The following is an 18,696-nucleotide window of genomic DNA, read 5'->3' as shown; positions in this document are numbered from 1 at the left end:
CACATGACTGTTGATGTCTACCCAAAGTCGTGCAGCTGTACACAGAAAACAGTGAATTTGCTGCATGTATACCTCAATCATTTTAACTTTTAAAAGAATACTGAAATATCAATATCATCAGTGAGGGTTTAGTAAATTACGGTACAGCCATAAATAAAACACTGTGGTCATTCCAAAGAAGAGGGAGTTCCACACATATACAAAAATAATTGTCATCAAGATGTATAAATAGGAATTTCTAAAAGCACGGTCCAGTGGGCAGTGTGTAGTCTGTTAGCAATGGTTTGATGAAGGGGAAATACTGAGTGTTTGTTTGCATACACATAGGATGCCTCTGAAAAGATTTACAGGAAAGTACACACAAAAAGTGTTCCTCAGGGGCCGGCCCAGGGTCACAGCAGCTAAGTAAGTTTGCCTGCTCCACTTCGGCGGCCTGGGGTTCACCGGTTCAGATCCTGGGTGTGGACACATGCACTGCTTATCAAGCCATGCTGTGGCAGGCGTCCCACGTATAAAATAGCGGAAGATGGGCACGGATGTTAGCTCAGGGCTAACCTTCCTCAAAAAAAAAGAAAAAGAAATTTGCTCCTAGGGAGGAGGACCGGATGACTACAGGTCAGTGGTCAGAGAGAGACTTACTTTTCAATCCATAGACTAATTTCTTTTTTTCTTTTTCTTTCTTCTTTTTTTTTTTTTGAGGAAGATTAGCCCTGAGCTAACTGCTGCCAATCCTCCTCTTTTTGCTGAGGAAGACTGGCCCTGAGCTAACATCCATGCCCATCTTCCTCTACTTTATACGTGACACGCCTACCACCGCATGGCTTTTGCCAAGCGGTGCCATGTCCTCACCCGGGATCCGAACCAGCCGGGAGCAGAACGTGGGAACTTAATCGCTGCGCCACCAGGCCAGCCCCCTCCATAGACTAATTTCAATGTAAACGTTTAACTATGTGCACACGTTACTGCACACCACCAGCTGTGCACGGGCGCGGACAGGCCTCCTCTCGGCTGCAGTGTGTCTTCCTTGTTGTCCTGGGGCCTGTCTGGGACATAGTCCCAGGCTGCCTGCACGAATCCGCTCAGCCACCTGGAAATGCCAGGGAGCGAGCGCCTCCCTAGACGAATGAGTGATGGGAGCCAGCGGGTAAGCCATGTCTGACGCAGATTCTACCTAGTTCCTTAGAAGGTCCGCTGAGACTGAGTCCCAGTTGCCCAGAGTGGGAACCAGCTCAACAATTCACGCTGTCTTGGTTGGACTCCTTCCCTGTTGCACTCTTTGCCATCCCCACTCCAGTCGCCTGGAATTCTTCCCCAATAAACGACTTGTGTGCAAAATGAATAAATAATACGCATGGTACAATTCCATGTCTGTTTCTAGATTACAAGTCATTAATGTTAGCGTGTATATAGAGAGAAGAAACCTAACAGACCAGGCAGTCTTGCCCTGTGGTTCAGATGGAAGGCTCTGACGTCAGAGCGGCTGGTTTGAATCCCAGCTCTGCCATCTTCTCACCGTGACCGTGAGCAAGGTAATCCGTCTAGGCTTCCATTTCTTTGTCTGTAATAGGGGAGAGTAGCAGTATTTCCCTCAGATGGTTGTATGAGCGTTATACCCAACACTGCAGGTGAGTCACCTGGAGCTCAATCAACAAACTCTTGAATAAAAAGGCAACAAATATTAATATTATTTTCCGTTCTCTTAACAATAGTCATCATTAAGGGGATTATATATTTCTGCAGTACACAAATTTTATATCATGAATATGTATTTCTTTTATAATTTTTTAAAAAGTGAAAGCAGAGGGGCTATGCAGAGCGGTTTCCTGGGTTTGGGTCTTCCCTCTGTTCTTATTCTTGCTGCTCAAAAAACGGTCTGCAGAGGAGCCGCTGCTTTTCTGGGAGCTTGCTAGAAATGCAGAATGTACAACCCAGCCCAGACCTCCTCATCAGGGTCTGCCTCTGAACAGGCCCCAGGCGATTTGATGCTGGGCAATGGCAATCTTCGAGTAGCCCTCTCTGCGGCCCTATGAGCAGAAAAAGTCAAACCATGACTTCCCACGTGGAATTCACCTTATCTCAAAAAATATTTGAGATGAATAACACCTTATTTATGTTGAACTCAAATAATAGCTTTGAAATTAGAAACATTATCATTGTTTAGACCTATATATTTTCAACTTTCAATGAATATCGTTTTTCCCAAATTTTATTTTTCTGACTTAATTAACCTTTAATAAACTCTAAAGTGTACTTTGATCTGTGATGATTTTAAGATCATTGTATAGAACTTCTCGGAATTTAAAGGTTCTTAAAAGTCAGTCACCCCGTGGCCGAGTGGTTAAGTTCTCACGCTCCGCTTCCGTGGCCCAGGGTCTCGCTGGTTCAGATCCTGGGCGCGGACATGGCACTGCTCATCAGGCCACGCTGAGGTGGTGTCCCACATGTCACAGCTAGAAGGACCCACATACAACTATGTACCAGGGGGCTTTGGGGAGAAAAAGGAAAAATAAAATCTTCAAAAAAAAGTCAATAATCATCTCAACAAAATTTGTATTTCCGTGTTACATAAAATCCTGTTTAATACAGAGTGCATGACAAGGTCCTATTTTTGTTTTTAAAATGTATTTGAATGTATACATGTGTGTTTTCATTTGGGTATATTGTATAGGCCATGTGAAAAGGTCTTGAAAAATAGATGTTTTAAACTTGGCCCTCAAATTCTTTGCTATTTCTCCCATTGAATGATGGGGTCTATGTCTCCTTCCCCTCAAATCTGGGCAGGCTTGTGACTGTTTTGACCAAGAGAGTATGGTGAAAGAGACACTGTGGATCCTGAAGTTAACTCATAAAAAGTCATGGAGCTTCTGCCTGGTTCTCTTGGAATGCTCACTCTCCAGCAGTTAGCTCTTGGGACGATTCTCAGAACCCAGCCACCATGCTGTGAGAAGCCCAAACTACACACACACACGGGGAGGCCAAATTTAGATGCTCCAGACTCCGGTCAAGAATCCCAGGTGAGTCCAGCGTTCAGGTCCTCCCAGCACGATCAACAGACCTGGGAGTGTAGAAGCTCCCAGATAACTCCAGTCACGGCCAGGGAGTCCCAGCAGTTCTCGTCCTGCTGAGGTCCCGACACCACAGAGCAGAGACAAGTCACTCCACGGTCTGAATTCCTGACACACAGAATCTCGCATCGTAAAATGATTTACGCCGCAATGTCTAGGTGGAGTGGTGTGTTATGCAGCAATGGATAATCATGCACAAAATAAACAACTAAACAATAGACAACTAAATGCCAAAGTAGTAATAATCGGTTTATAAATTTTTTATTCATATTTCCAATTTCTCTGTAATGAATATATGTTATATACAGACCAAACAACATTTTGCAAAGAATCTCAAGGATAAATACAAAAATACTCTTTACCCCTACTCTCTCCAAGATGGGTTTCCAGCTCCTTATCCACGTTCTTCAACCGAGAGAAACTCCAAAGAGAAACTCTGAGACTCCACAGTAAGAATGGAAAAGAGCTAACGTCAATCTGTGAATTATATAAATGATCACGAAACTATTATTTTTGCCCACATTAAATTTCTTTTATTTCAAGAACCCAAATGTAAATTTACTTCTTCACAAATTTTGAAAAATACCTAAGCGTCGGTGAGCTGGGTGACTCCTACGACTTACACAGCAAGCAGAAAATTACAAACGTACGTTTGGCATAGTCCATGCCACCAATTAACTACACAAACAAGTTGGAACAAGCTCAAATTCTGTGAAGAATGTGTACAAGCTTGTAAACTGACTTTAATTGCCGTCCACACTCTCCAAAGGGGGGATCAGTGCAGCTGCTTTGGAGAAAGAGCTTCATAGATTGTTTTATATTTAAAAATAACTTACACTTGTTAAGTACTTAACAACGTAAAGATCACTCTCACATATCCTGTCACATTTAAGACTCACACCAACCCTGGTGCGTGGATTATAAGCGACATTTTAGAGACTTTAGAAACTGTGTCACCGAGGTCATATAGCAAGACACCAAAGTTGAGTCACCTGATTCGAAGGAGGAAAATGCTTTTCATCAGGTTCTCATGGAAGCACATTCTTCTTTCCACAGCATCCAGATGGAAGAAGTCACCAAACTGAAGGACACAATTCCTGTACCTCAGATGTGTGGGCTGAAATTAAACCCAGGAATTGTATGTCATTCAGGGTCTTAGTCACAAGCAAACAAAAACTACTTTGGCTGCTTTAAGCAAGAAAGGAGATCTATTGAAAGATATTGGGCACCTCATGGAATCTTTGGGAGGCCGTGAACCAGAGCAGAATCTCTACTGACTGATGCAGGGACAACAGCACTGATACTGCCCCTGGGCGCAGCCACTGCAACTTGCACCCTTGTGCCACTAACCTTGGACACTGGGCATTGCCGCCAGCGGCACCTCCCGTACCTCCAGACAGCCTTCTGCCAGGCTCCTTCTCACTCCACTGTTTTCATCGCTAGCGAGTGTGCCCTGGTGGACTGCTGCTGTGCCTCCATCTTGGCTCCAAGAGAGGTTCGGAGAGCGCACTTCTGGTGTTTTCAGCGTCTAGAGGGAAAGCCTGACTCTGCCTCACAAGTTTGCAGATTCCCCTGTCACAGAAGGCTCATAGGACAGAAAGACAAAAAGAATCGAATGGGCTCTGCCTCTGATGAGGACCTCCCGCCCCTTGGGCAGGAAATGGAAGTTGGTATGGATTTTGCGCCTAAGCGAACCTGCTAACACCTTGTTTGTGCAAACGGTGACTAGATAATCAATGAATGGCTATGTGATTTCATCTTCACTGGACAAACAAAAACATATAATTTTTTAAACATCTACCATTGGTCAGCCCTCATCAGGGGCAGGTTTACTACAAAGCTAATGGACAACCTTCAGAGCTCTCACAAAGGCTCTTTCCAAGGTCTTCACTTAATTTTGCTTTTGGAATTTCGCACTTTTTTTCTTAAAAAAGGGACTGCAGATGATATAAGCTCCTACCCCCAAAGCCTGGGCCCACTCTGACCATGCTGCTCAGGACTTTATATACATTCGCTCTCATTTTCACAATGATGGAAGGTAAGTAATCCAGGGTGAACATTCATGTAGAAGCATTTGCAATCGGCTGCACACACACCTGCGCCCACAGTCTCCTTTTTAAGAAAGGCAGCTCCTTTGCTTGCTGAGGCTGCCCAGCTCAACTATATGTCCCAGCTCTCTTGCAGGTATGTGAATCAGCTAGCTTTTGCTACATAACTAATCACCCCAAATCTTGGTGGCTTAGAACAATGTGGCAAACGTGGAGATGCGCCATGTGGGTTCTTCTTCCGGTGAGGACTTGCTGCTTGACAGCAAGAAGTAGAGTTAGCTGACAGCTTTCAAACTGAGGTCACTGTCATCTCAGAGTGGCACCTAGCCAGTGACTGTGCAAGACCGTGGTTCCAAGGCCTAAGCTTTTCTGTCCAATGCAGAACTCCTCTAATGGGCAGTCTTTGCTTGGAACTCCTTGTTGGACTGATGGAGACCTGTCAGGAACGTCACGCTCTGCTAGCCAAACCCTAGCCAAACCCTGCTTCCTTCCCCTTTCCTTTCACAAGTATTTTGATATTCCTGACCCCATCTCAGCATCTGCTTCCCAGAGAACCCAACTTACAACAAACAACCATTTATTTAGTTCATAATTCTTGTGTCATCAATATGGGCGGGGCTCAGCTGGAACGGCTCATCTCTGCTCCACGTGGTCTCTCATCCTCCAGCAGGTTGCTGGACTTGTTCACATGGACTTGTTCACTTGTTCACATGGCAGCTGGAAAGGATTCCAAGAGAAAAAGTAGAAGGCCCCTTAGAGTCTAGGCTCTGAGCTGCCACAATATCACTTCTGCCGCAATCCACTAGCAAAAATTAATCACAAGGCCAAGCCAGATTCAAGAGGAAGAGAAACCAACTCTACCTCTTGATCAGAGGAGCTGCAAGATCACATTGAAAACAGCTTGGATACAGGCAGAGGGAAGGATCACGGCCAGTCTGCACACTGCCACATCAGGCGTAGCCAAGGGATTAAGTTGTCACCAACAGAATGTTAGCAGAAGTACAATGTGTATTTATGAGCCTGTGTCTTCAGACACAGAGCTCTGCCTCCTCCACATTCTCTCCTCCCTTCCCTCCATCCGATTTTATTAAGCACGTGATAGCAATGCAGATCAACACTTTAGAAAGACACGGGTTCTTGAACAAAACGGGACGGAGCTGCTCTGCTGACCCGGATCATCTACCTCCTGCCTGTTGGGAGAGAGGGAGAGGGAGGGAGAAACATCTTTTTTCTTTAAATCGCTGCATTTTGGGTCTCTTCATTATAGTAGCTTGTCATTACCCTAACTCATGCGTATGAAAATTGACATAGGCACTGAAATATGGGGGAAAGTAAAAATGTTTAAGAGGAGTTTTAGAGAACCTTGCTGTGTGTTGTGCATTGTAATCCCTTATTTTTTCCTGAATAACCCCAGTCAAGGTCTTCGTTACTTTTCGATGTGGATTTTGGCTTATTTTTTCCCAGAAATGTCAATATACTGAGCTGAGTCCGAAGAAAGCATGGGGCAATCAACAAGGACTACTCGCACATGGATTACAGAATTATTACCTCACTTTTAGACAGGGACACTGAATTACATAGCAAATAACTGTTGAAAACTGTATTCAATCCTGACTTATCAGATTCCAAACCCATTTCCCACCTAAACAGTTATTAGGTTTATTTTTTCCCTTACGAGTACAGTAGAGGTTTTATTCTCTGTGTTGTCACCTTTAGAGTGGGTGGAGAAACCTCCCATTCTATCCAACGGCAGGTGGTGGTCCACAGGGATGCATTACGGAAATGTGACCAGGACTCCAAAATTAATACTCTCCTTGCAGAAAAGCAGCAAGAGACTTGAGCCAAGTCATCCTCTTGCCAAAATTACTCCTTAGATGAAATTATGATTCATTTGGAATCTTTATTAATTAATTTGATGAGGGCACAGCCAAGCTGATGCCATCTAAGCAGAATGACAAAGGTGACTCATGCATCAGCCAGAAATCAGAAGAGGAATAGAAACAGGTTTAAAATTGGCAAAATGCTGCAGCACTCTCTCAGTCTTTTGCCAGAGGCTTTGTTTCTGGCCCAAACTGTAATACATTTAACAGTATTTGCATATCCCTTTGAGCAATATATGTGTATATATGCGTGCATACACACAAAGGATTTTCCATATAACATTTTATAACTGTACTATTAGGTTAAGATTTAGTATCTTATAATTTTCTGCAACTGAGCAGGAAGAGAAAAAAGTCTAATGCCTGGCACTAAATTTTGCTTTCCAGTTCCAAATAACAGTTTTAAATCTCAGAGCTTAAACATCAATGAATTCAAAAAGAAATTTATATACGTAATTAACTACGTAACTGATTACACTTGCCTGAATATGCACTTGATTAGTGTTCCTTGAGTACAAGTTTCCAAGCTATAGTACACTTGGTGAATTGAAATAGGGATAAACAGTGAGAAGAAATTTAGTGACAGCTAAATTAAAATAAGATTTTGCAAACATCTTTATATAATTCAAAACTACATTCACAGAAGTAATTCCTTTGTATATTTCACATAAAACATTACAAGTAATAATGCTGCAAGAATTATTTCTCATAGACAAATACTGAAAGTTAGTGGCTCTTAACCAAAACTTGAAGCTGGGAGAAGCTTGGCATCATATCTAGTCCGGTTCATCACAATAAAGATAAAGAAATTGAAGCCCATTGAGGGTTATTGGTGAGCTCGAGATTATTAGTTTTTTGCCAACCCTTATAATTCATCCCTCTGTCCTTAGTGCATTTAAGTATTTTCTTAGTCAAGTACTAACCTAAGAGGAGAAATGAACTGCAAAGGCAAAAATGATCTTAGAATCACAAATAACATGATTTCCCTTTCATTAAAGCGTATTTAATACTCTTTCCACATACGAGTTTTTGTCTTTGCCTGGCACATAGTGGATTCTCGGTATAATTTGAATGAGTAAATTCTTTCAGGCTAAAGAAAAAAGCAAAGAGAACCACATTCAGCCAGCCTGTGGGTTCATGATGGGAAGTCTTTCTCTCCATCTCACCGGGCCAGCCCCCCTTCTCTCTCAAGTGTCAGTCTAAATGTCACTTCCCTGAGACAGTCTTTGCCGCCCCCAATCTCCAGTCACAAAACTAGGATAATTGTAGTTGTATTTATTCTCAGCCTCCATCAGAATTTCGTCTTTAGTTACATCTGTATCTATGTATTTAATGTGTCTCTTTCCCACTAAATCAAAAGTTTATTATCAAGGATTTTGCCTGTCTTCCCCACTGTATCTCTAATACCTAGCACTAGCATTGCCCCATACTAAGTTCTCTATAAACACTTCCTGAATATACAAATAAATGAATGAGTGAATGAACAAATGAGCAAGGAAACGACTCTGTGGCAAATTCACATTTGGCCAGCCAGACCCACAGGAGGATACATAATTCGTCTTTCCCGGAGTTCTCTAAAATGAAATAGGACAGGAAATAAAGAAACCGATCATGACAGACATCTGACGCGCAGGTCCCAGATCAGAGGCGAATACAGATGAAATTGTAGCAAGGAAATAAAGTGGTTCTAGAGAAACACACTCAGGAAAAAATGGCTCTGGCAGAATGTTCAAAAATATACCTGTGTTTCCCACAATGAACAGGAGCAATCTACCTTTCAAGTAAGCCCAAAAATGTGGGGCAGCAGCAGCATCTTGCACACAAACATCTCTGAATGAATGAAGAGATAGTCTTACGTGGGCTTTTCTTCATCCTTCTGTGTTGGCAACTGTTACGTAAAGATCAAGGAGAGGGGCAAGGACAGTCTTACCAAAATTTTAAAATGAGATTCAAAAGCCTTAAGACAAACTCTCACTGAAACCCTCCATAGCTACTCAACTGACTTATTGGACAACCGACACAAACGAACTCAAGCGCATGGCTGTGTTTATCATAAGTGAGGCGAGAAGGCAGAACAGCTTTCCAGTGAAGTCAAAGCTTCAACAGCGAAAAGGAGATCTAAGCCAAAAATTAAAGGCTGTGACACCAAACAAAGAAAAAAAACTGGCTATACTTTCAAGAATTACAAAAATATACAAGAGGAAGTGGCATACAATGGTTTATATACACTGTGTAACACACATCTTGCAACTGGAAGCATCAAGCTCTAGAGAGGAAACACAGACCACATGAAGCTTTTCTCATCAAAGCCCAAAGCAGCCTCACTATAGCAAGGTTTCCAGACACAGGCTCAAAGAGAGAACCCCCAAAGAAGCAAGGTTTAGGGGACTCCTCGTGTCATCAAAATGAGTACATCAGAGGAGACAGGAAACAACAAAGATGCTGGTGGCAGTGATAACCACTGAAGGAAGCCATATAGTGAAAAAAGTCTGGCTGTCACGCTGAAGGCACTTGATCTAGTGAAATTAAGAGAGAAGAGAAAGAAAGACAAAAGTAGAACCAGTGACGAGGTAAGACAAAGCAGACTGGAGATGAATCCTCACTGTGGCTGTTTTCTGGTTTGGATGATTCCTCCACTGCTTCCGGCTTCAATTTTACAACACTCTCTTGAATCAAGATCTTGATTTAGAACATTACCTTTTCTTGATAGTGGAGAATTTATCTGTGTGTGTTTTTTCAAATGCTTTGTAAGCTACCATGCATTTACTGACACACCATAGATAGCCAAAAAGATAATCTTCTAAAAAGGTAATTTATCTTTTCTTAAGATTCAAATTTAGAAGCCCCACTCCTAATACTTTGATTCAGAAAACAGAATGGTATCCAAGGTAAACAGTAGTTTCATTAGGAGAGATGGTTGAGAATTTTAGATGCTGAGCCTGGAACCAGAGTGGTTTGGACCAGTGCTGCTCCAGCTAGCCGTGGTAAGGGACCAGGGTTTTTCTAATCTGTTGCAGACTGATACTTTGGTAAAATACAATAAAAATGAATAACTTTACTAAAAAATGAAATTAAAGAACAGAGCATACTAATCGTGAGAGAAACGTCAGACAAATCTCAATTAAGAAACATTCTACAAATACCTGACCAGTACCCCTCAAACCTCTCAAGGTCATCAAAAACAAGTAAAGTCTGAAAAACTGTCATAGCCAAGAGGAGCCTAAGGGGACGTGACAGCTAAATGTAATGCAGTGTCCTGGATGGGATTCTGGAACAGAGAAAGGACATTAGGTAAAAACTAAGGAAACCTGAATAAAGTATGAACACTATTAATAATAATGTACCAATATTGGTTCAGTAATTATAATAAATGTACCATGCTAATGTAAGATGTTTCTAATAGGGGAAACTGGGTGTGGGGTATATGGCTACGCTGTGTACTACTTCACAATGTTTCTATAAATCCAAAATTTTTAAAAATCAAAGACACACAAAGTACAAACCTCCCAAAATTTAAATTATTACATTCAACAGACATAAAATTATTCTCTCAAATCTCTAAGCACTATAAAAAGTTTCTAAATTCTTACTCTCAATTTCTGTACTTGTGTCATTATAGACTGGTAACGAACAGTTCATGGACTGGCACTAGCCAGGGACCAAACTTTGAGTAGCACTTGTCTAGACTGAAATATCATAGTGAAGTGTTCACTGGGTTTATAGCAATGAGAAAAAGTAGGATAATGAATTGAGTTTTCCATAAAGCTAGTTTAATTGATAGAAAGGACCATCCATATGCTGAGATTACCTCCTTTCCACATATCCAGGGTTGTGTGCCTGCGTGTGTGTGTGAAACAATGCAGACGTAGGTGGTAGTTGGTTTTGTTTGGATGCTTTTGCCCACAAATTATTGAAGAGTGGCTTAAGCAATAAAGATATTCATCACTTTCACACAAGAAGCCTGCACTTTCAAAGGAGTTCTAGGGTTGAGAAATTCGGATGCTATGATTCCAACAAGGTTCCTCTCACCTTCGCACTGTGCCAACCTCAGTGTGCTGGCTTGGCTCCTTAAACCAGCTTTCCTCGCGGTCCCAAGATGGATGCCACAGTTCCAGTTGTCCCATGAAGACAATAATGTGCAAAAAAGAAAGGCTGCCAGAGGTGATTTACCATGAAACTAAAGAAACTTACGCTGTAGACCGCTTCTCTCTCCCAGGATTTTCCAAGGCTCGGGAAAGACCCGAGCAACGCATTCACCTGGTCACGTGGTTTTGTAAACTGGAAAATCAAAACAATTTTATACCATTTTTCTTAAAAAGGGTCCCCAAATTGTATAAGCTCCAAGCCCCACAACCTGGATTCTGCCCTGAAGAGCACTTTTTCTTCATGTCACTCTCTTTTTAAGAATAGAGGAACCTTCCACACAGCTCCTGCGTTAGACATCACTGACTAAAACTAAGTCAAGGTGCACTCCAAAACAGATCATTGGCGAGGGGGTTGGGATGGCGTCACTGGCTTATACTAATGAAGATCCACCCCTATGGGGCCGGCCCAGTGGTGCAGTGGTTAAGTTTGTGTGCTCTGTCTGCTTCGGCGGCCCAGGGTTCGCAGGTTTTGATCCCAGATGTGGACCTACACACCACTCACCAAGCCATGCTGTGGCAGCGTCCCATGTACAAAGTAGAGGAAGATGGGCGCAGATGGTAGCTCAAGGCCAATCTTCCTCACCAAAATAAAAAAAGATTCACCCCTGGCTGCAGGGAAGGAGCCCAATTTAACCTGAATCTCCTGGCTACTAGGTACCTGAACAAAACTGGAATTCCGCAAACGAGGAAGAAGAGCGTGAGATTGAATATACTACTGGTGGTGTCTGTCACAGAGAGGTTTTTTTCTTAATTTTTATTTGCAAAACTAAAAGTTGGTAACCCCTTGCTGGTCCCCAAATTTCTTTAAAACTTTACTGGTCCATGATATTTAAAAATCTGGAAACATCTAAGAAAATCAATGAAAAGAATGAGCATAATTAATAACTTTTACAGAAGACTTTAAAGTTTCTTTTAAGAGTTTAAGAGTTTCTTTAAAGTCTTCTTTAAAAGTTATTAATTATGTCTCAGATCTGGCTCCTCAGAAGTAGAGCCCGAGGTGGGACGGGCGAGCCACTTACTGAGCAGCGCTCCTGGAAAAACCTGCAAGTGAGAAGGGCAGCAGGACTGCACAGAGAAAACGCTCAGCAAAGCCATCATTTCAGCTGGAGTCTAGCTTCACCCTGATCCCAGAGGGAGTTTGGAATGTGTCTTGCATCACAGAGTTAGTCTTCCCTTAAGGCAAAGGGCTTTGTTGCCATATGGGTCAGTTTTTTGGTAGGGTGACTGGGGAGTGGCTAACAACCTCCCAAGTATTGCCAGATGAGGTGGTTCTCTCTAGACAAGAGCAATTCTCTGGAGAAGAGCACAGCTATGAGTGACGTGACTCACGGCTCTGGGGGTGGGGTCGACAGCCCAATAAAGCAGAGCTGGGGGGGACTCCAGCAATGTCCAATATATATCCTTCTACTGAGTGGTTTTCTGCTGATCTATTTCAGAGAAAGAAATGATGAAACAGTCTTGTTCACATACATACCTAGTAGACTGAGCAAGCTGGACTTGCGAGCTATAATCATAAAGCAACTTAATTTTGCCTTTCATTATCCCTTCAAATTTACTAGATGGAGCTAGTTCTTCCTATGCCTCTGCAGGAAACTCAAGCAGTCTCATGATTTTTCTGATCCCTTCTGGGGAAAAACATCCCTACCATGACTTGAAATACACAAATAACCTTTAGTCAAAGTAGAATGTCTGGGCTCGTACACTCCCCTCTTGTCCTGCTTCCTAACCATGGTTTCTAATCCCTTAGGCAGCGCAGGGAGTGGGTAGGAGAAAGAAGTAAGGAAGGCAGGAAACTTCTCCTCGACTGACCTAAGTAAGACAAGACTTCGGTCCTGGCAGATGTTTAAAGCTGACTTTCTTTTGCGGGTGACTTCCATAGTTTCTTCAGAGACTTCCCAATCAGAGATCTTTTACTTGCAGCTTCTTTGATGTGAGCAATCACATCTCAAGTCTGTCTGGTTGGTCTGTCTGTCTTACTCCTTCTATAGCCCTTGGAAACCTGGTGATTTATTCAGAGTCTCTGCTAGGCGCTGATCACCCCTCCAGGAAGTTCTTTCAGGCAGTATGTGGGTAAGCACCCACACCTCTCTCTTTCACATCTAGGTCTTGGGAACCATTCAGACAGTCTTGGCCCCACTATACTTTTATTTGCATGTCCGCAGCTGGCCAGCCCTGCTCTTATCCTTTAGATTTCTGGAACACAGCGTGTTTCATTATGCTTGAGTGAGGGGCATCCCCCGACTAGTTCTACTTGTGGGTGGCAGTTGGGGAACCCACATCATAGCTCTCCAATCCACTCTCTCCTAACCTGTCTATACTCTCAGGCGAGTGAAGAGTTTAAGAGCCATTTAATTCTGTCTGGTCTTCCACTATTTAAATTTAAATTAATCAAAATTAAATAAAATTAAAAGTTCAGTCACAGTAGCCATAAGCCAAGTGTTCAATAGCTGCGTGTGGCTCGTAGCTACTGTACTGGAAAGCCCAGATGCAGAACATGTCCATCACTGCAGAAGGCTCTATGGATCTTGAGCATCTACTCTAAAGTTTCTGCCTGGTGACCTTAGAACTTTTGGTGTCTGAAACTTATCATAACTTAAAGCCTCAAGCAAAACCTAATAAACGGTTACACATACATTTAAAAATGTGAGATGTATTAATATAATCAAATATGATTTTCCTATGAATCTCATTTCATGAATAATAATCATCACATTCCTAAGGCTGTAAATATGTTACAAGAACTACTTTGATTAGTTTGCTTCAGCTTACATTCAATTAATGTGGTATAATTTATCTCAGAGAGCATATTTTCATATCATTTAACGGTGCTCATATTTGTTGTTTGCATTTTTTGAAATTGCTCTTCATTATATTTTATGTCCAATTCACAAAAATGAAACAGAACCTTAAAAGCAGCTCACTGAAGTGTAAATATAGTAATGAAAATAATAATATAAACACTATAATTGAGAACACCACAAACGTAAAAAGTGACCAGGGATCTAGAACAAACACAGAATGCGAGTCTATCCATGCTGGGACAAGTAAATCTGTGAGTCTACTGATTTCCCACGCGTGACCAACAGTGAAAAGTGTGGACGGGAAATCCGCCGAGTCTGAGGTCGAACGTGACCCGCTCGCCGTGCGTCCTCCTCCCAGCGTGTCTGCTTCAACGCCGTCAAACGGCAGCAGGAACCTTTGGACGTTCAAGCGGAGCACCACAACCACTCGGATGACAGTCCTCTGTTCTCCAAAACCAACAGAAACTGATGTTCTCTAACATGAAAGCAAGGAAACTTCCTGCTGGACTGAAACAGCGCCTATCACTCATTCTTATAAGTCTTATTAAAAGTAGGTACATGTCATGGTATTGCTGAACAATAGTTGCAAAGCAAACAATAAGCATCCTGTTTGGAGAGAAGACAGACAAAGCTATTGGCAAAATCCTTTAAGGAATGAGTCTATTGCGGAACCTAATGATAACTGCGCACGACGTGGAAGAGCAGTTTCCATGCATTGCGCGTACCAGGACTTCAACGGAGGAGGAAATCACTGGAGAGCAGGTGTAAAGCAGCTCTCGGCATATGGTGAGAGACAATGTGAGGGAGAAGTTCTAGATGACTCTCTTCTCCTTATCCCCGAAACTCCATGCTGACCATTCGCTTGGTTACCCAAAGTTCTGTGAGTCATAATCTCAACGGGAAAAAGTGTGCTGAGATCAGCACTGACAGAGCACCCAGCAGGGACGTAACGAGCATGAAATTCAAACAGAAGAGGCTGTGCCTGAATGCCAGTGCACACTGTACTTTACTCAGAGAAAGCAGCAGACAGCACACACACACACAGCCTGTCGGCTCTGTTTCTCTGGAGAACACTAATCAGTACAAGCCCCTTTGGTGACCTCTGGGGAGGTAGAGCCCATGCCCTGTGGTATGCCATTTGCCTGGGTCCGGGAGTGACAGGAGGATACAGAACTCCCGGGCTCCTGAGTGGTTGGCCTGCCTGCGGGACAGTAGCAAGGGGAGGGACCCAGCATACCCCGTGGGTGGCTGGTCAGACCTTGGAAGCAGAACCCTGTGGGCCCCAGTGGAGTTGGGTAGCTTTGGCTGTCACTAAGGTGGCATAAGTGGCGGAGAGTTCATGATGTGGCATCCAAGGGCACCTCAGGAGGAGCGTAGAGTGTGTCTGAAGCTGACCTGAAGCTAACTGCAGGCACAACTGTCTAGATTCCGAATGTTGGGGGTAAAATATTGGGATGTCTTCTGAAGACTGAATTGTGTACAACTGACTCAATCACTGACCCCTTAAATTTTCACTAACTCTTGATGATTCTTCAGACATCTGGGAGATAAATCAGGGATGTATTATCTGGCATATTTTAAATCACATTCAAGAGCTGCAACAGTAAATCAGTCACTTTCAGAGTCCACAGTGACCAAAGAATGAATTAAAAATCCATTTACCAGGGCTGGCCCCGTGGCCGAGTGGTTAAGTTCGCGCGCTCCGCTGCAGGCGGCCCAGTGTTTCGTTAGTTCGAATCCTGGGCGCGGACATGGCACTGCTCATCAGACCACGCTGAGGCAGCATCCCACATGCCACAACTAGAAGAACCCACAACGAAGAATACACAACTATGTACCGGGGGGCTTTGGGGAGAAAAGGAAAAAATAAAATCTTTAAAAAAAAAAAAAAATCCATTTACCGGGGCTGGCCCAGTGGCATAGTGGTTAAGTTCACGTGCTCTGCTTCTGTGGTCTGGAGTTTGCAAGTTCGGATCCCTGGAGCGGACCTACACACCACTCATCAAGCCATGCTGTGGTGGCATCCCACATGCAAAGTAGAGGAAGATTGGCACAGATGTTAACTCAGTGACAATCTTCCTCAAGCAAAAAGAGGAAGATTGGCAATGGATGTTAGCTCAAGGCCAATCTTCCTCACCAAAGGAAAAAAAGAATCCATTTACCCTCTCTCCTAACCCAACACGGTCAAAATTCAATGTCTGAGTGTGATCTGCTACAGTCTTGGCATCTGATGGAGCCCTGAAAATTGTTTTCCATTTCTGCGCAAGAGACTGCCCCAAAACTCAGTGGCTTAAAACAATAACAATCATTTATTTGCTTATAATTCTACAATTTGGACAGGGCTCGGTTGGAACACCTTATATCTGAGCCAGTGGTGTTGGCGAGGATGGCTTGACTAGGGGCTAGACTATCTGAGAATGGCCTTATTCACATGGTTGGTGGTTGGTTCTGGCTAATGGCTGGAAGCACAGCTGGGATTGTCTCTGGGACACCGCAGTTCTCCTCCACATGGCCAGCTTGAACCTTCTCAGAGCATGATGGCTGAATTCCAAGAAGCAGCATTTCACAGGGGCAAAACCAGAAGCTGCAAGGCTTCTTAAGGCCTAGGGCCACATTCTTCTGTACAAAGCAAGTCATAGGCCCAGACTTAGTGTGGTAGGCAGCACTTCAAGATGCCTCCGTGATGTCTGCCCCCTGGTATTGCTCTCATGGTGATGCTGCATGGGGGGTTTTGTTACATAGCAAAAGGGAATTTGAGGATATAATTAAGATTACTCATCAACTGACCTGAAGATAGAGTTATTATCCACATGGGCCTGACCTAATTACATGAATCCTTTAAAAGCAGAGAGTTTTCTCTGGCTGGTAACAGAAGGGCAAGTCAGCATGAGAGAGATTCAATGAGAGGGAGGTTCTCCATTGCTGAAATGGGGAGACACATGATATGACCTGAGTGTAGCCTTTAGGAGCTAAGAGTTGTCCCTGGACAATAGCTGGCAAGACAATGAGGACCTCAGTGCTACAACCAGAAGGACGTGAATTCTGCCAACAACCCAAGGGAGCTTGGAAGTGGATCTTTCCACAGTCAAACCTCAAGATAAAGACACAGCTAGCCAACACTTTGATTTCAGCCTGTGAGACCCGGAGCAGAGGACCCAGTGCTAGTCTATCGACAAGAGAAACTGTGAGATAATAAATGTGTGTTGCTTTAAGCTGAAGTTTGTAGTAATTTGTTACACGGAAAGAGAAAACTAAGACGTAGAGGATAGAGAACAGAGCAGATTTTGCCTCCTGAGGAGGCGGGTAGCAAAGGCTTACCACAAATGGCTGTGAGATTGGAGATGTTGTTGTTTGAAAATATGGGGTCCACACAATCCAAATAATAGCTAGAATTATCTGAAAGGAAAACCAGCCCCTGCTGCCATTCTCAGCCAACCACGGTGGTGAGTTCCGGTTTTCTAATTGAGCAGAAATCAATAGTAAGAAAAGAAACCAATGTAAAGTACAGCTCAAGTTCTCTATTATCACGCTGGCTTGAGGAAAATTGCATACAACGTCATTCCTCTTACAAATCTGAAATGATCATCATACATTTTGAATATTACTTTTTATTAGTGAGCAATCTTTAACATTTTTCACCTAAAATTTTCCGTCTGCAAGCATGCCAAACACTGATAAGGGGTCCAATGACGCCTAATGTGTGAGAAAGTCTGCCTTGTGCATGTCTGTGAAATAATCACAGAGAAAATGGTCTCATCTGGCATTATGAATTATAAGATTTAAATACCAACTCACCTTTGAGGGTCCTTAAAACAAGAGGTGTACTAATAACTAAGATATTTCACAAGGACTTGATACAGGTTTACAGAGAGGTTATAAGGCAATTAGAGACACAACCATCACCATATGGCCCGGTTTACTCTCCCGAGATCTCAAGGGTATTTATATATCAAAATCCAAAAGTGTACCCTTCTCCCATATAAATAAGGTCAATAGATAATAAATAGAGATTAAAATAAAAAATTCAAAGATCTATTTGCCCCTATACTACAGAGAAAATTGGCTTTGGGGATGGAGTTATCATAAGAACAATGATTAGCGTGCACTGAGTGTTTACTGAGTTCTAAGCACCACGCTAAGCACCTAATTTCATTCTAACCTTATTACTACTGTCTTAGTCTATGTCCATTCAGGCTGCTTTAACAGAAATACCATAGACTGGTTGGGTCATAAACAAGAGATATTTAGTTCCCACTGTTCTGGAAGCTGGAAGTCTGAGATGAGGGTGCCAGCATGGCCAAGATCTGGTGAAAGCCCTCTTCCAGCTTGCAGGCTGCCAACCTCTAGTCGCATCCAGAGAGCTGAGAGAAGGAGCAAGCTCTCTCCGGACTCTCATAAGGGCACTAATCCATTCATGAGGGTCCCACCCTCACGACCTCATCTCATCCTACCCATACTATCCCACTGGGGGTTAAGGGGGAGGGGACGGGGGAGGGTTATAACATATGAACATTGGGGGAACACAAACAGTCCATAACAACCACCTTGCAAGATCAGACCACTGTTCCCAGTTAACAGATGGGAAAACTGAGCAAAAACAGTTGAACAAATTGCCCCAATACTTGATAGTTTTATAGGTCCCAATTGAGTGTGTCCCACTCCAAAGCCGTGCCTTTAGCATAATGCCACACAGGGACGTTTCTGCGGACTGCCAGAAACACGGCCTCCAGAGAGGCTGGGGGTGATGCCCCCAGGGG

This window comes from Equus asinus, chromosome 7, assembly GCF_041296235.1.
Source record: "Equus asinus isolate D_3611 breed Donkey chromosome 7, EquAss-T2T_v2, whole genome shotgun sequence".
Lineage (NCBI taxonomy): Eukaryota > Metazoa > Chordata > Mammalia > Perissodactyla > Equidae > Equus > Equus asinus.
The sequence above is the reverse complement of the archived record's forward strand: the minus strand, read 5'-3'. Positions refer to the sequence as shown.